The sequence below is a fragment of the Furipterus horrens genome, unplaced genomic scaffold (assembly GCF_987537825.1).
Source record: "Furipterus horrens unplaced genomic scaffold, mFurHor1.1.pri manual_scaffold_4, whole genome shotgun sequence".
NCBI classification, from domain to species: Eukaryota; Metazoa; Chordata; class Mammalia; order Chiroptera; family Furipteridae; genus Furipterus; species Furipterus horrens.
The window spans coordinates 177,645,726-177,659,358 of record NW_028327174.1 but is presented as its reverse complement, the minus strand read 5'-3'; positions in this window follow the sequence as shown (position 1 = coordinate 177,659,358).

Genomic DNA, 13,633 nt, shown 5'->3' with positions numbered 1-13,633 from the left:
GGGAAACCCAAGGAATGAATTGAAACTAGTTCAATAAAATGTCTAGAGAAATAGCTTTCCTGGACAACAATTGCCAATTTAAAAATGTAGGAGAAAAGATCACATTCAAAAATAGCTGGATCAAGTTTGTGTTTATAGGGAATTACAGGACCTATTTGTAGAATTAAGAATAATAGCTAAATGAGTGGGGACAGAGGGAAGGATTACAAAGGGGCATGAGGAAACTTTGGGGGTGAAAGATGTTTTCATTATCTTGATTGTGGTACTAGTTACATGGGTGTATACTTATGTCAAAACTTACTACATTGTACACTTAAAATATATGTATGTGTTTATCGCATGTCCATTATACCTGAATAAAGCTATTTCTTGAGGGAAGGCATATACAGAGTAGGGCAAACTCTGTGTTTCGCGTACTCACAACTGTAGACCTACTTTTGCCCCACCCTGTATTATGATTTACTTAGAACCTAGCACAGTTCTTGGAACAGACTAAAAATATTCTGGCAGTCAGTTTTACAGGCATGAACCCAGACCATAGTGAATTAGTCCAGGAACAGACACCTGACTCAAGATGGAACAATAAGATACCTTTCCAGGAATTTGGGGGTGGGACTAGGAATGAACTGGAATAAGGAATTTGTGCTGCAAACTGTTTCCTTTTTAGAGCATTTAAACATCCTCACCTCTCTCCTGTCTCTCTCTTGTATGACTTTTTATTATATTTTCAAAAGGATGATGGGCTTTAATAAGTGTAGAGGTTACTGCTGCTATTTCACTGCTATTTTAGAGAAAGAGGTAATAGAAACAATATTAAGGAAGTATTTATTCCTTGTTTACTAAGATGTTTTGTCTGTTTTCAATCAAGAATTGCACGTTCTTTATGTCCTTTATTATTGTGCTATTGCTTACATAAAGTACACAAATTCTAGGTGTACAGCTTGATAAATTTTCACATGTGAAATCATAGATCAACATATAGAAAATTTCGACACTTAGATCTGGTTATACCCCAATACCTTCTTAAACCTCCCCAGTCCCTACGCTGCTTTTTAAAAAATTGCTTAAACTAGACAGGTGAATTTCTACCACTTTCAACCCAGAGAGTACTAACTGTTGTAGGCACAAAATACCATCTATTTTACTATCTTAAACTTATATGTAGTGTTTTTTGACTTTAGTACTTAGTCCTCTCTATTTTCTGCTTTGCTGTCTGCTGCTGTCAACACACATACACACATACATACACACACATATACACCATCACAAAACAGTCTGTTTATATAAAGTTATAGAGATCTTCTATCAAACCAAAAGGAGTAAACTCTGTAGACAATCAGTAACATGAGAATTCTCTACTCATCAACCGTTCACCACTTAGGTATTTGATAATCATTTTGTTAATGGAAAATTGCATCAGCTGTTACCAGCAAAGTTAGACCTAGGTCCTTGAGTTTGACAAAGAAAGGTTTCAGAGCCAAGAACTCAAATACAAGCAAAAATTTAGAAAGTAACAGAGGTAGAAGAGAGCCAGCAGGGCTGTGCGGACTCAGGAAACAAGTTACAGAGTCAAAAGAAGGGCCCTTGGAGCTTAGGAGAAAGCAAGCAAAGACACAGACCTCGAGGGAAGAAAGGGGGAAGGCATGGGTATGCCAGAGGGCAGTGGGGGGTGGTATGCACATGTGTGCAGGTGCACTGGGTCCTTCATCTTAAAGGATTTTATCTATTCCAAAGGTGGACGTTTTGGTGGAGGTCTTAGGGGAGGATCTCAATAGAATATTCATCAGCTTCCCAGGTGTGACCTTTCAGGGTCCTGCTCTCTATTGATTGGTCAGTGCTAGGGTAGGGGGTCATTACTCATTGTAGCTGGTCCTGATGTCAGCCATTGCGTTGCTTTGTCTGGTGTTGCTGCTTCTCTGGGCCTGGAGCTGAAACAAAACTGAGGCCTAACTGTTATCTCTAATTTGACCAAAACTCTCTCTTAGTGGTCAAGAGAACTGACGCTTTGTTCCTAAGATTATTTGATGTGGGCCAGAACCTCATTGTCCTGGGGGCTTAATGCTTAAGGGGATGGTCATGGAAGGGCATGTATAGGAGTCATATGAGGCTATTCTCTGCCCCTACCTTGTTCCTCCTCTAAGGAGAGGACAGGTCAAGGGAGGGTTTGAACCATATGAACAGCAATAGGAAAGGTCAGGGGATCTAAACCACGTGATCAGTGATATGCTGGGGGAGTGGAGGAAGTCACCCTGGAGGCAAAGTCCCACCCTACAATATGTGTTTTCCTAGTTTTGCATGTTGTTAGGAATGCAGGGCTTTCCACCATGGTGACTTTCTATACCCAGCCTATTGTTCCTACTCTGCTCATGTCTGTCTAACTGCCTGCTATACCAATTTTATATGTAGAATGGCTTAAATGCTCAGACACCTGCCAACAGACTCCCCCCTTTTGTTCTTTTAATTACCTTAATTATTCTCAAACCTTAGTGCACCCAAGAGTTATTGCATAAGGTAGTGTTTATAAAACCATGTTTAATGGACCTTATGAACAATTTAAATGATTTTTAAGTGTAATTTTGACTCTATAATACTTTTTGCTTTATTCACTGAATATAATTCCTTATACAAATACCCCTCACCATTCAAATCACCCTCAAAAGATGCAACTTCACTTTACACTATGCTTGCAATTAAGACACAGTAAACATGCTTGACATTAGAATCATATCAAATGCTATTTTTTTTAAACTTACTTTATTTTACTTATTTTAGAGAGAGAGAGGAAGGGAGAGAGAGAGAAAGAGAAATGCTGGTTAGTTCTTTCACTTATATATGCATTCATTGGTTGCTTCTTACATGTTCCCTGACTGGGGGTTGAACCCAAAACCTTAGGGTATCGAGATGATGCTCCAACCACCTGAGCTACCCAGCCAGGGCCTCAAATGCTATTTAAATGTTGGCAATCACAAGGCACCTTGAATTTTGTAGTACCTTGGTTATTATTGTCATGAATGTAAATACCACATGATAGATAGACAGACTTGAAAATTAACAGATGTTCCATATGGGCCCAGTATTGCTTTCTAACTATTTCTATTTATAGTTGGCCCTCCATATCTTTGGGTACAAGACAGCTTCTCAACCCCTGTGCTTGAGTGTGTATGGAGACATTCACTTCCCAGCTCCCAGTGCAACTGGGCCAGTGGCAGAGGCTAAAAGCAGCTTTCTCTCTTAGTTTTGCTTTATAAATATCATTTTCTATTTGTGTCATGATAGGAAAGTGGTTGAAAAGCACTGGAGGTGGCAACAAGACACAACAAATTACTGTAATAAAATGTAGACAGTGATGTGTCAAAAAAAAAAATAAATCAGATTATCAGGTAGATGTTTGGAGAAAGAAGGAATTAAATCCAGAAATTTTAGAAATAGTAGGAGAGATCACATTTGGGGTGGACATGGAAAGATGAGTTGGATTTGGACTTATGGAGAGGGAGGGGCAATTGGTGGAGAATATTCCAGTGAAAGGCACAGGGTAGGACTGGAGAAAAGATTGGGATGCAGAATACTGAGGAGTTCAATTTGGTTAGAGCAGAGGTGGTATGAAGAGGAGTATAGCTGTCCCTTGGTCCTGAGATCAGGACCCCCCATGGATACCAAAATCTGAAGATGTCCAAGTACTTTATGTAAAATGGCATAGTATTTGCCTATAACCTGTGCATATACTTTCGTATGCTTTAAATCATCCCTAGATTACTTATAATATCTAAAACAATGTAAATGCTATGTAAATAGTTGTTATACTGTATTGTTTAGGGAATAATGACAAGAAAACAAAGTCTGTACATGTTTAGTACAGATATAACTTCATAGGCCTAACTATATAGTACACATATTTCTCTGAATACATTTGCTCCATGGTTAATTGAATCCACACATGCAGAACCCATGGATACAGAGAGCCATTTGTAATTGAATAAACGACAAAATACTATTTAAGCTTGCTTTTACAGAGTTCTAAGTGCTTCCAGTTTCAGCTCTGACATGTAAGGAACTTGAAAGTTGTCACTCATATTCTTACCAAAAAAAAAAAAAAAAAAAGCTGAGCAAATTGAAAATCAATTACTTTTCTTGGACTCATCAGAGTATTGAGATTGCTGGGCAAACTGCTGCCCAGAATCTTGAGAGACAGGCAAATACAGAGAATTACAGCCAAGATCAGCTTACCTGAAACAGAAGCCCCTGGAGCCTTGAGCTAGTAACAATATTTAAACAGTAACTTTTACAAATTATTAGAGGTGGAGTGCGTGAGAAAGAAATTCCTGGGAACTGCAGTCTTAAGGGGGACCCCACACGTCCATAGATTTTGCCTCCAGCAATCTCGCCAGATTCTCAAGGTGAAGAGACAATTAAGAAAAACCCTCATGTTTCAGGCAGAGGAGGGGAAAAGAAACTACTTTGAAATATGCCCGGAGTCTTCTTCCATAAGAAAGGCCTAGTAAGAAGGGGAAAAGAGCCAGAGACTTGGAGGGGAGAGTGAAGGGAACATAACCAACTCCAGCCCCTCCTAGCTTTCCTATCTCTCCTAATGGGGGAGAGGATAAGAAACAGTCGTTTCTTATCCCAAGGACACAGGCCCACCAAAGACTGAAACTTCTTCATAAGATTATAGAATGCTGCCCCTCCCCCTTCACCTTACCACCACATCCACAGGGCTCCAGTAAAATAACTGGATTACAGTTGAAAGAACTGCAATGTGCAAAATACCATATGATATCACCCAATACAGGGAACTAAAGAGCAACACAAACAAACGAACTAAATAGGCAAAGACTAGAATAGTAGTCAGTAGGGGGGAGGGGGGAGGGAGAGAAGGGGGATAAGTAAGGGAAGGGTCTAGTCAAGGAACGTATATGAATGACTCATGGACATGGACAACGGGGAGGGATATAATTGTAGGAGAAGGGATGGGCTGGGAGGGGGGAGCAATGGGGGAAAAATGGGACAACTGTAATTGAATAACAAAAAAATAAAATTAGTAAAAAAGAACTGCAATGTGCAGTCTCTACATAAGTTTTTAAGGAAAATCCAAAGACAACAAAGACTCCAGAGAAAATTGAAGCCTCTGATATCTACTGGTAGGGCAAACATGGAACAGGGCCTCACTCCTAAACAGATTAACCTAAAACCCGACCTTAAAAGCCTGTTCACCTCAGTTCCTACTACCAGACATATTATGTCTGGTTTTCAACCAAAAATTACAATACCTGCTAACAGGCAAGAAAAAGCAAAGATCAGAATCAGACTTGAATATGGCACAGATTTTGTAATTATCAGACAGGAAATTTTAAATAACTGTGATTTATGTGGCAAGAGGTATAATGGAAAAAGTTGACAATGTGCAAGCACAAATGGTTAATGTACACAGAGAGGTGGAAACTTCTAAGAAAGAATCAAAAGGAAATGTCAGAAATGAAAAACACAGTAATGAAGATGAAGATGAGGAATGCCTTTGATGAACTTGTCAGTAGACTGGACATGCTCCCAAGGAAGGAATCAGTGATTTTGAGATATAACAATAGAAAAATTCCCAAATTAAAATGCAAGGGGAAAATAAAAGACCAGAATACATGAGAGATGTGGGGCAATTTCAAAAGACATAATATATATGCAATTGGGATAGCAGAAGGAGGGGAGAAAAAGAATGGAGTGAAAGAAATATTTAAAATAATAATGACGAAGAATTTTTCAGAATTAATGACAGACACCAGACCACAGATGCCAGGAAACTCAGAGAAAATCAATTAAGATAAATGCCAAAAAATCTACATGTAGGTATATTGTATTCAAACTCAAAAAACCAAAGACAATGTAAAAACCTTGAAAAAAGCTAAAGGGGAAAAAAAACACCTTACCTATAGAGGAAGGATAAGAATTACATCCGAATTTGCATCAGAGACTGTGCAAGCAAGAAGAGAGTGGAGCAAAATATTCAAAATGTTGGTAAAAAACAAAACAAAACAAAACAAACTAACACCCCCCACAAACCTAGAATTTGTTATCTAGCAAAATCATTCTTTAAAAGTCAAAGAAGCCCCACACACACAAAAAAAGGGGGCGGGGGGATTTTATTTCCAACAGACCTGCTCTGCAAAAAATGCTAAGGGAAGTTTTTCAGAGAGAGTGAAAATAATATAAATCATAAATTTGGATCTACATAAAGAAAGGAAGAGCCCAGAAGAAGAAATAAATGAAGTTAAAATAAAACACTTTATTTCTTATTTTTAATTTAGCAAATAGATAATGGTTCAAAGTAATAACAGTAACAATGCATTGGATAAAATATATAGTAGCAACATTTTAAGGGCTAGGAAGGAGGGAGGAACTGGGAATACTGTTATAATGTACTCGTACCTCCTGCAAAGTGGGATGGTGTCATTTGAAAGTGGACTTAGATTAGTTGTAAGTATATGTTATAAACTCCAGAATAATTACTAAAAAGTTTTTAACAGAAGTATAATTAATGTACCAGAGAAGGCAGAAAAGGGGCAGGGGAGAAATATAGAGCAAATAAAACAAATAGAACACAGTTACAAAACATGGAAAATATTAGGCCAACTATATCAATAACTACTTTAAGTATGTATGCTGTGAATACACCAGTTTATTGTCAGTGTGATTGTCAGAGGGAACAAAAATAATGACCAAGTGATGCTTACTGCAAGAAACCCACTTTAGAAAACTAGATCGGGACTTCCAGCCAAGATGGAGGCCTAGATAGACATGCTGTGTATCCCTCCACAACTACCTCAAAACTAGAGACAACCAGAAGTTCCAGAAAATTGAGCTGCAATGAACTCCAACCAACAAAGATATAAAGAAGAAACACTCATCCAGACAGATAGGAAGGGTGGACCTGGGGCGGAGAGGATGCGGTGTAGTGACAGCAGTGGTGGTGGTAATGGCGGCAGCGACAGGCCAGTGAAAAACATAGTCACACATTTTAGAAAGTCAGAAGGGACACCTGGGGAGCACTCTCAGCACCAGATGAGACCACACAGCTCATGGTTCCAGCACCAGGGAAGATAAAGACTCATTGCTTCTGACTGTGCAAACCAGTGAGGAGTGGGGCAAACCAGTGGAGGATAGGGCAGAGGAAGAAACTGCTGGTCTCTCAGCAGAGTCCGCTTGTTTAAAGGGCCCCCACGGTCCTAGAACGTCCATGGACCCCTCCACTCTGGGAACGATGGCCAGGGCAGCAGCTAGAGGGGCACCAGTCTGGTGTGGAAGTGCGAGAGGTGCCTGGAAAAGGGGCAAGTGCTGGGCAGGCAGCACTGTTCCCTCTCAGACCCCTACCCCGCACACAGCGCCACAAGGTGGTGAAACAGGTCGCCTTGTACTGACGAATCCCTAAGGCTCCGCCCCTTACAACATAAAAGGAGCGACAGCTCTACCTGGGACATGGAGGCAAACAAACACAGGAGCCTGTCAGAATGAGGAGACAGAGAAGTATGGCCCAAAAGGGGGAATGGATCAAGGCTCCAGTGGGAGAACTAAGCGACAAGGAGATAGCCAACCTAACAGATGCAGAATTCAAAACACTGGTGATAAAGATGCTCACAGGCTTGACAGATATGCTTGAGTACGGCAAATGCATAAGAGAAGAAGTGAAGGCTATGCTAAGTGAAACAAAGGAAAATTCACACAAAACCAATGGTGAAGGGAAGGAAACAGGGGTTCAAATCAATGATTTGGAACATAAGGAAGAAAAAAACAGTCAACCGGTGCAGAATGAGGAAGCAAGAATTGAAAAAAATGAGGAAAGCTTCCCAAATTTTGCAAAGGAGATGGACATACAGGTCCGGGAAGCACGGAGGGTCCCGGGCAAGCTGGACCCAGAGGGGACCACACCAGGATGCATCATGATTGAGATGCCAAAGGCGAAAGATAAAGATAGAGTCCTGGGGGCAGCAAGAGAGAATCGGAGATTTGCCTGCAGGGGGTATCTATAGGACTATCAGCTGATTTCTCAGAGGACACTTTGCAGGCAGGAAGGGACTGGCAAGCAGTATTCAATGTGATAAAAGGCAACCTGCAACCAGGATTACTCTATCCAGCAAGGCTATCATTTGAAATGGAAGGGCTGATGAAGTGCTTCCCAGACAAGGTAAAGCTAAAGGAGTTCATTATTACCAAGCCATTATTATATGAAATGTTAAAGGGACTTATTTACGAAAAAGAAGATCAAAACTATGAACATTAAAATGACAACAAACTCACAAATATCAACAACTAAATCTTAAAAATAAAAACAAAATCCAACTAAGCAAATCAAAATAGAAACAGAGTCATATGTATGGGGATCAACTTGAGGGTTATCAGCTGGGAGGAGGAAGGGGGAGAAATGGGGAAATGGTGCAGGGATTAAGAAGCATAATTGGTTGGTACAAAATAGACAGGGGGAAATTAAGAATAATATAGGAAAGGATGAAGTCAAAGAACTTATATGCATGACTCATGTGTATGAACTAAGGGGGGTGGGTTTGCTGGAGGGAAGGGGATTCCAGGCAGAGGGGAGGAAAGGGAACAGAAATTGAAACAACTGTAACAACATAATCAATAAAATATGCTTAAAAAAAAAAACCCACTTGTTTAAACAGAAAGCTTAAAAATACAGGGATGGAGAAAAGGATACCATACTAATACTAATCAAAAGAAGGTGGAAGCAGAGATATTAATTTCAGACAAAGCAGGCTGCAGAGCAAGAAAAATTATCAAGGATAAAGAGGGCACATTACATAATGATGAAGGAGTTAATTCTCCAAGAATACATAACAATTCTAAATGGGTCTGAGCCTAAAAACAGAATCTCCAAACAAGTGCGGCAAAACCAACAGACCCTCAAGGAGAAACAGACGAAGTGCTTTACAAATAGGTTATGAAAGCATCAGTGCAAAAATTAAGTTCATGAAACTTACCATTTCTTCCAGGGGCAGCAAGGGTGTTAGAGAAAAATTAAATAAGTAAAACAATAGGGCAAAATAATTTCCAAGACACCAGCTACTTCTTGATTCCTGTTGGAGAATCTGCCAGAGCTCTCTTTTATAGGATTATAGAATCTACTTTCAATCCTTTGACAACTGACACTCTCACCAGTAAACCTTTTAATCCCCCAACTAGGGAAATACATTTCAGGAATTAAAAACCAACAAAATTCACAAAGAGCCCCACCCTCCCTCTTCTCAGCCCAGCAAGCCCCCTAATCCCATTTTCACACCCCCTAGGGGATCTGTTCCCTTCTCTAGGCCTCAATGGGTGGCAGGGGCTTTCTAAGTGATACTTCTATTTTCACTACCCCCAAACACATTAACTTCAATATTTTTTTGGCAGATTATTACTAAAGAAATAAATATTGCTTGCTGTATGGAAATAAATCGATAGATGCAGCAACTGTAACTTTGCTTGTATGAGTGAACACTTCAGAATAGAAATGTTTCAAGCCTGAGCAAAATGGTTTTAAATATGGAAAAAATTGAATCTCTGTAACTCAAGTATTAAAGGACATAATTGAATCTTTTCAACATATGGTAAGTGCTTCCGCATTCATTCCGTCAGGAAGTCTACAAGGCCAACATGCCAGCCACTGTGCTGCGTTCTGGTAACTGAAAGTTAAAAAATGATCCCATTTCTGTCCACCAGAGATGCAGAGTCTGGAGGAAAAGAGGCATCTCAGTAAATACAGTACAATTGACAAGCAATATTAGCTATCCTTGCAAAAGTGCTATAGAAAAAAGCACAGAGAAGGTGACACCAGAGTTTGGTCAATACACAGAGGTCATCAAAAAAGGGAGGAAAGAGCTTTCTGAACAGAGAGAGCTTACATAAAAGGCACAAAGAATGCAGCAGATGTCTGTTCAAGTCCCCAGAGTAGCGGGGCGGGAAAGCAGAGAGAAGGTCGCCAGAGGACAGGATGACTAACTACGTCAAGTGTATTTATCAGCGTTCATTGTATTTATTTCAGATATGGTCACGGCACTATTTCGTTTTAAACATTTATTGTGCCTCTTAAGACACACATTGTTCAGACTCACACAACACCTGTTGATTCCTTGTGGGGGCTTCTGGGGCCTCCAAATTTTCATTTAAATTTCCAGCATCATAGCTCACTGGTTTCTGAAGCTCCACTGGGTTCCTACAATTTCCTAACATTCCATCCGCTTCCTTGCTTCTATACCTTCGCTCAAACTATTTCTCTCTTTAGAATACTTTTTGCATCCTTTCCACTGATCAACACAGCTCCTAAAGACCCACCTCAAATCCCTCCACTCCCTCCAAACCTTCCCTTATTTCCCCAGCTGGTGCCCCACAGTACCTCAATTTAATTTTGCTTTGCAGCACAGTTGTCTTTCCAACAAAAGCAGACATTATGGAGGGTAGGCGCCTTGTGTTATTTATTGTGTGCTTCCAGCACATGACCTGGAATGCAGTGCTTGATAAATATTAGTTTTAAATGACACATCTCATCGCCTTTGTGATCTCATTGGTTTCTTCTTCAGTTTCACAACTGACTTCTTCCAGCTGGGCAAACCTTCTGAAGATCAGTTTGTCACTGAGGGTGAGATCAGAGGAAGAATAAGAAAATCACCTGAGGTGTTGATTCACAACCCTGATGGCACAACAAAGCCTCTTGGGGACTTTTTAAAAATATATAGTTGCTTGAGACCCATCTTCAGAGATCATGGTTTAATTGGACTGAAGTAGAAATCAGACATCAATATATTTTTTAAAGTTCTCTTCATAATTCTAAAGTGCAGTCAGTTTTGAAAATCATCGTCCTAAAGGACAAGTAGGAAATAGTCACCAGGCCCTAGAAATTAATTAGAATAATTTCAAATTCACTTTACTCAAAAGGGGATGCTTTCCTCAGGAAAACACAGCTAAAACAATGGAGACCACACAGTCTGGGCGAAGCTGACCTTTCTCCAGGTGAATCTTTGCCACAGAGTCTGAGTTATGCTTGGGGAGGGATCCCGCATTGGACATGGTACTGGTCCTTATGTTCTCATTCAGTATCTACAGAATCCCATTGTGCCCCACGCCTATACAGACGTCTTTAACAGGAAGCTCCAGGAAGCAGTTAAATGAACTAAGATGAAAATACCAAGCACTAAATCATCAAGTGAGTTATGAAAGCTTGAGAGTTTCCAGTTCTCTCAAGGGTCTCCAATATGGACGTCCCCTAGGGATGGAGGGACAGTGCCAGACACCGAGGGCAGGACTCTATGTTGCACAACTCCAAGGGCACCATGCACATTGTATTCCACATGAAGAGTGTCCCCTGGGATTGTGTAATGCCATATCTTGGCCCAGGGATTTTCCTGCCCTTAGACCCAAGGGATTCCTGGTAGAGGTCTTTATCTTGGTTCTGTTCCCCAGCCTTCTTCTGGCTTGAAACTGTCCCTCTGAGCCAAGGTGAGGAATGAAGAGCTTCCTCATCAAAATGCCTCTACTGGCATCTTCTCCTTCATAGTGATGTCTTCGTCAGAAATTCCCCCAACTGACCGCTATCCTCAACACATTCTTGATCGACCCGCTGTGTTACCCCATCCCGCTGACCTCCAGCCAGAACTGGTCTCTAAATCAGTCACTGCAGCGGTTTCAGAAAGGCTGTCAGTCCCTTCCCAGCATCACTACCCTTTGCCCCCAGTCGAAGTATCCACAGGGAAGGAAAGTACGTATTTTATTTCTAGAATTTGGCTGGGTTTTTTGGATGGGAAATCAAATTTAACATTCTAAGAACAAAGAAGAGCTAAATTGAACTAGTGTTATATATTAAAAAAAAAAAAAAAATTATCCCATCGCCTGACAGAGAGTAGGGACCTAAAAAGAATTTAAGTTTCTCTTGTTCTTGGAAGAGTATGAAATGAGGATTGTGGGTAGTGTAATCTGAATAGCTTTCACTTTTTATGTTTTTAGAGAGTGTGGAGAGAGCAGCAGTGTCCTCTAGGTAAGGAGAGGATTAATTTCTTTCTTTCAAAGAAGTTGTGAGGATAAAAAAGAAATAGGAATTTGACATGAGAAAGTGTTTTGTAAACTGTAACACACTACATAAAATGTATGGAGTTATTAGTAAGTGTCATAAGAAATCTATAAACTAAATGCCACAATGGTTTGAAGGAGAGGATGAGACCACACCCCACTGTGAAAATCAGGAGGAAATAGCATCAACCACTTAATAAGGAGGAACCTTCTACAAGACATCTGCACTGCAGAGCACAATCACAACCTCTTCTTAGACTACAAAGCAAGCTAGTTTTGAGAATAAACCAAAATGTTGTGTTAACTATAGAGCACTATACAAATGTGAAGTGATGTTACTATAGCTGTTACTGGTGATGGAGAAATTATTATCATTATTATCAACTTTGAAGATGCTGATCACCATTCGCCAGGTATAGCTGACAGGGAAAGGCCTTACGGGTAGAGAGGTGAGGGCTGGAGACGTTTCCACACACTTTCTTAATGGATCCAGTGTCCCTCTATATTACATCTTTGAGCATTGGTTGACACCAACTCTCTCACAAAGGCCTGTGACAGTGCTGGTATTGAATAAGAAATGTCCTTTGCCTTCAGGGAGCTCACCTTGATTTGGCTTTGAGAATGGCCTCAAATATCAGACTAAGACGTTTACAGTTAATTTATAGCCAGTAGAGAGATTCTGAGCTTTTGAGAGCAGAGGAGTGAAATGGTCTGAGTTGCATTTCAGATACTCTTGATGACTACATAATTCCACTCTCAACCAGCTCAGTTTACCACCAGGAAATATTTTAGGTGAGCAGGCGATTGAGCTTCTCTACCCTCGGACTTCAGAACCTAGAATGTTGTGCACTCTAAATCGACTACTTTTTAAAAACTTGATGAATCACAGAACTGATTGTGTCCTTCTTTGTAATGACTCCTAGAAGGCATGTCATAGAACATCCAAGCATGAATGTGAATGCTCACTTCAGCCTCGGGTTACTTTTCCCACATTCGTGTTCTTTTTCAATCCTTCCCTTACTTCTAAAATATCTTGTTGAATTATCTGTAGCTTTGGAAATTATTTTAATTCTTCTGGAATAGGTTGTTATAAATAAAGATCCTTTCTTATTTTTTGTTTCTTATTTAATTAACTGCTAGTGGAGAGTATTTGAAATGTCCCCTGGGGAAATTTGCATGGATGAGGCATATTGGAAAAGGAACATTGCATGCATTTCTTTCTGGTACTACTGCTGATTTTCTACCTCTTAAAATTTGGTTAAAGCCATGTATAACATAACACAAATATAATATGACTGTTGGTAACTGAATATTTTTGCATGTAAAGTCTGAATTCTGTTTTCAAAAGAATTCAAGGAAAGATACAAACTTAAAACTACCTAAACCTTTGTTCGTATGTGTTTTAAAAATTCTATTTAAGTTTAAATAAAAGAGCTAAGACCCATAGCCTATGAGAACATTAGAATATAAAGTCTGTTATCCCAGTTTTTAAAAATCATACATATAAAAATGTGTTTGAAATGGAGTGAAACCTGTCTTGTTACTAAAAGATATTGGTAATGCCTGGATTACATTGCTAGATCAGAAGAAAGGAAGA